Genomic DNA, 5,999 nt, shown 5'->3' with positions numbered 1-5,999 from the left:
CTGACTTAGGCATCGGAGATCCGTTGGCCTAACCCCCTTACCTCGTGGGCTTGTGAGGCCTAGGTTTTTTTATCAAAGATGTTGATTGTTTTGTAGGTGCATTTTCGTCAAGATTGAAGATGACGAAAATTTGCATCGACAAATTGGTGCTTTCATTGAGAACTGATTCAAATACTCGAAGAAGCCTCATGCATTCGGTTTCTTGAATTTTCTGTTACATTGAATTTCTCACACGTCGTATCAATTTATTTTTCCTAGAAAAGTTTCTTGATCAATCCTTGGAGAAATGATACAATGTTAGGAAATTCGGAAACCATGACGAACGAAACCTCGTACGTACAAGGATTTGGACCGGAGAATGGAGACGAGGATGTAGCCCGACGACAACGATCCTCAAGGCCCAACGTAACGGCGGTAGGAGCCCTACCGCCACGGAGCCACACCACTGTCGCAACCACTACCTTGCAGCCACGACAAGGACCACTGCAACAGCAGCAGCCCAACACGTTGCACAAGAACCCACAGCCTAAGGGAATGAGGGCAACGATGTGGTAGCTGCCACAGCAGGTCCAGGGCAAAAGGCCCAAACAACTGCAACAGCCTAATTGCCATCCAGCGAGCCCAGGTGCTCCAGGCCCAGGCCCACAGGGACCCAGCAGAGCTGGCCTAGCTAGTAGGAGTGGTCCAAGGAAATGTGGCCCAAGCCCAGCTCGTTGCCAGTCAATCCTTGCCCACTGTCAGGCGAACCCAAGCCTGCGAGGAGCCAATGTTGGCTCAACACGCAGCGCAGACCCAAAGCTAGTAGCCACACGTGTAAGCCCAGCGCACCCACACGCAGGGCCCGACCACTCAGCCAGGTTGGCTCACCTCGTAACTCGTTCAGGCGACCTGGCCCTCGGCCAAATCCAATCCGAGGCCACCTCCAATGATCCAAATTCTGACCATCGGTCTCGTGATCAACTCAGGGTTATTTTCACCCCATTTTTCTGTAAGAATGCCCGTTCTGGGCTCAAGCTTTATACCTACAGTCCACTACACTTCCACCCCCACATAGAGACGCTTATTATCCAGACTTTTCCAATCCAAATGGCAAACACCACCTGCCCCAACAGGTTACTAATTCAACATACCACCTTGGTGAACCAGCTCCTTGAGCGCATCGAGCACAGCGCACCCCCGACGAGGTGTCTAGAAGCAAGACGAGGGAAGAAGAACGTGACTCATTCTAACGACGTCCCAACAATGAGTCGTTCAACCCGCCATGAACCGTGCATTCAGGTAGTGTGCACTCTCGTTTAGACCCTCAGGAAAATGTCTTCTCCGCCTAAATGGGCAAAAAAACATTCATTCTCGACTCGGCTCACGAGTCAGTGTGCATTCGAGGTTGGGCCCACACTCCGACGAACACTCAGCACATTCCAGGTGAAGTTTCCACAAATGGCTAGGCCTACAAGAAGATCTTCTTGTGAGGCACGGAAGTAGGCAGCCACATGATGGACCAAGGAGAACACGAAAGCAATCTAGCTCAAGTTCCACTAGCAGCTTCCGCCAAGCGTGACGACGAGCAGCACAGAATGAACCATGTACACCGTGACCACAACATAGATTAGCAGGACATGTCGAAGAGCAACATGGACTAGCAGGTCAACATCGAAGGCAGCTGGAGGCTCTGCTACCTCACCAGGCGTAAATCCAGGAGAAAGTACAAAGGCTCGTAACAGAGCAGCTACACGGATTCCAACGCATTGATACTACCAATGATGCCCTCTTTAAAGATGGGGCCAACATTAGCAGGTCACCATTTACAAACGAGATCGAGCAGACGAGCCACCACGGAAGTTCAACTCACCACATTTCACCTTGTTCAAGGGAGATGAACTACCGAAGCGTCATGACCCTCTACTACAGCAATTACGCTCTCATATGCCAAATCTTTGCCACGATGCTCCAAGGCAAGGCGCAAGACTGGTTCCACACCCTATCACCACGTTCAATCCAAAACTTCAACGAACTTTTCTTAGTTTTCACTAAGGAATATTCGTCATACCGCTTGATCAAGAAGAAGTCTGACTACCTCTTCAACATGAAGAATGACATATCCGCACATACTTCAAGAGGTTTAAGGTGAAGAAGGCAAAGATTATCGAATGCGATGACAACATTGCATGCTCAGCCTTCTGGAATGGGCTTCTAGCAGATCACCCACTTTTCGGAGAATTGATCATGGGCGAGAACTTAACCCTGGCAAACTCTTATGCTTTGGCAGAAAAGTACTCCCTCTGAGATGAAGCCAAACACTCCCAAAAGCTGCTTGAGTAGCCGCCCAAAGACGTAGAGCCAACTCAAAAGAAGGCGGGCGATAAACCGCTCAATAACAAGGACAAGCCAGGAAACAAAAGCACGGATTGGTCCCCAGCAAAGGGAGGCTCAGCGCCCAAGACGTAAACCAAGTTCTCAATTTCGATCAACCAGATCATTCGCGACCTCAAAGACAAGTCGTGGTTCAATATGCTGCAACTCATGAGATAAGACATCTCCTAGATGGACCAGACAAAGTACTACGCATTCCACAGAGGTCTAGGGCATGCAACTAACAACTGCATCACATGGGTCAAGTACCTTTAGAACCTCGTGAAGGAAGGTAAGTGCGACCAATATGTCGACACGCCAGCTGCCAGGCTAAGGCGAGAAGTAGATGTCGATGCCGAACCCCCAACCAAGACGATCCGAATCAACGGCATATTTGCCAAATCCAAGCATTTAGGGGCCACCAACAATTCCAAGAAGGGGAAGATCCAACAGGCGAGGTCGATCTTTCATGTTCAAGCCGTAGATGCTGTACCTGGACCAATCATCGGCTTCACTAAGCAGGACACAGAAGGAGTAGACTTTCCCCACGATGACACCTTGGTAATTTATGTTCAACTAGCCCACACCATCGTTGACAGAATTATGGTGGACAACAGCAGCTCAGTCATCCAGAAAATAGGCCTGGAAAGCACGATCAAACACAAAGCAGAGGTCTTGACCGGATTTAACGGACTCACCTGAACTACCATTGGCACAATCACGCTCGACGTAACCAGCCCTCCAATTGTCTCATTGCAGACCGTCATGATCGTCATCGTCATCGAACAATCTCCCCATAACAAGATATTGGGTCGACTTTGGCTAGTGAAGATTGAAGCTGTGACTTCGATAAAGTATCATAAAAGCCGATTTTGCATCCCAGCAAAAGAAATCAGAGAAATCAAAGGCGACCAGGCCATGTCTCGGCGATGCACTGTACAAATTCTCAAGGAATCGAAGAAGAAGTCTTTCGCCCTAGCAGTAACAGCTGAAATGCAGAAAGATGGTTCTACTTCCACCAAATAGCAATTATAACAGGCGAGTCAGGAAGATGGCGTCAAGGTCGACAATGTCCTAGTAGATGAATCAAGATGGAAACCCAGAGAAGATGCTGAGCACATCATTATTGACCTACACCAACCAAAGAAGACTGCTAGAGTAAGCTCATGTCTAAGCCCGACGGAGAAGGAAGAACTAGTAATTTTCCTTAGGGAAAATCGTGATGTTTTTGCATGGTTACCCTCTGACATGCTTGGTATTGATCCAGCGATAGCTTGCCACAAGCTGCATGTCGACCCCACTACTAAACCTGTGATATAGAAAAGGCGACATTTCGCACCCGAGCAAGTAGCGATTATTGAGGCGGAGATCGACAAGCTACTGGAGGACGGATTCATTTATGAAGTGGTGCACTCAGTAAGGCTAGCCAACTTCGTGCTAGTGATGAAAAAAAAAGAAGGGCAAATGGAAAGTATGCGTGGATTACACCGACATCAACAAGGAGTGCCCTAATGACAACTATCTGGTTCCCCGAATCGACCTGCTCGTTAACTCAACATCTGGGAACCAACTGCTCAGCTTTTTAGACGTATACTCAAGTTACAATCAGATTACCATGTACGAGCCCGACAAGGAGAAAACTGCATTTGTGATCGAGCGAGGCACATACTGCTACAAGGTCATGCCCTTTAGCCTCAAGAACGCAGAAGCAATTTACCGACGACTCGTAAACATGATGTTCAAGAAACAAATCGAAGTAACCATGGAAATCTACGTCGATGACATCCTGGTGAAAGGCAAGCAATGGTTAGACCACATCGGCAACTTGGCGAAGACTTTTGACCTCCTCTAAGACTACAAAATGAAGCTCAACCCAGCCAAGTGCACTTTTGGCATCTTTTCAGGCTGGTTCTTAGGGTACCTTGTAACCTAGCGAGGAATCAAGGCTCATCCAAGGCATATCAGAATGATCTTAGACATGAAATCTCCTACAACTCTAAAAGAAATCCAAAGTTTGAACGGATGAGCAGTTGCACTCAATTATTTCCTCTCGCAATCCACCGACCGATGCAAGCCCTTCTTCAAGGCAATCAAAATGGCCTATAAAGACAAATGGGACGACTAGTGCAAGAAAGCATTTCAAGACCTGAAGCAGTACCTAACATCACTTTCACTACTATCCAAGCTAGAAACAGCGAAGAACTTGTACATCTATTTGGCAGTATCAAAAGTAATAATGAGCTCTGCCCTCATATGAGAAGAGATGGGGGCCCGAGGCCCAACTGCCTATATTCTATATGTTTAAAGCTCTCCTTGATGCGGAAACCAGATACCTAAAGATCAAAAAGCTAATTTTGGCGCTAGTTGTTATAACTCGAAAGCTCAAACCCTACTTTGAAGGACATTTGGTCATCGTCATGACCCAATACCTACTGCGATTGGTTTTGCATAATCCAGACGCTTCTTTAAAGCCTATTGATAATTTTCAACAAAACAAAAGTGGCTATTTACTAAATATCATTATGTACTTATGTGTCGTGCGGTGTTTAAGATTAAACTGGATAACTCACTAGTTTGTTGAACGAAGAAATGACTGTCAACTACCTAAACACCAAATAAGGCCTTATAATGTTATATTTTGTTCTTATAATTTAGGCAAGGCTTTGGTGAGTGTTGGGGATGCTTTTGAGTCAAAGGCTATGATGGGCTTTTGTTGTAAAGAGATGAGTCAAAACCTTCATGTCCCCCATTGCTGAGCTAGTAAGGAATAGACCCAAAGCATCTCGAAGGAAAAGCAAGTCCTAGGGAATGCTTTGTTTTTCTTCTAGCAACTCTTAGATGCTTGGTCTAGTGTTACGTTGAGTACTTCCAGTGCTGATGAGATGCTTCCCTCGATGTTGATGGAGTGTTTCCCTGGGTGATGATGAAGTGTTTCACTGGGTGCGACGGAGTGTTTCCCTAGGTGCTGATGAAGTGCTTCCCTAGGTGCTGACAGAGTGCTTCCCTGGGCACTGATCCTGGCAGCTTTGAAGAGTGTTAAACTAACAAATACTAAGAACGACTAAGTAATCACAATAAATTATGATTTGCACGAATGATGCATGGTGTGGAAGCTAAGAGCCCACTAGAGAGAGGTTGTTATTGGTTGTATGGTATTGAAATAGCTAATCTAGGGTTTCTAATGGTTTTATAGGAGTTAAGGAAGATTTTTGGAAGGCTCAGGGTGAAAGGAAGGCTTATCTCCAAAAAACTAAGGTTTCCTACACTTAGAGGAAGCTTGCTATGCGTGGTGCATTCTTGCCCTTATAGTTCTTCTTCCCTCGCGTAGTTGTGTTTCTCCCTCTTTACATCGTACTAATGCTGTATTTATAGAAGCAGGGATCCTTCTAGGCTCCAACTGGAGTATTTCTTGGTTTCTTCTCTAGGCTTCAAAGGGATTTCCTTTTGTGGCTTGGTCTACCCTTTCCTTTCTCCCTAGCTCTCCTATTTAATGTCGTAATCTAGTTTGGTCCTAACTAGGAGGGTTGGCTTGCTAGGGAAATAGGCAAACTAGGCTAGTTCTCTCTCAATGCTTGCCTGCATGAAATGCAAAGGGTATGGGCTTGGATCCTTGGGCCCTCAAGCAGCCCAAAGTCTTCCATAACCCTAAT

This window comes from Pyrus communis, chromosome 12 (assembly GCF_041283825.1).
Source record: "Pyrus communis isolate YQ-2024b chromosome 12, ASM4128382v1, whole genome shotgun sequence".
Taxonomy (NCBI): domain Eukaryota; kingdom Viridiplantae; phylum Streptophyta; class Magnoliopsida; order Rosales; family Rosaceae; genus Pyrus; species Pyrus communis.
Note: the sequence above shows the minus strand (reverse complement) of the source record.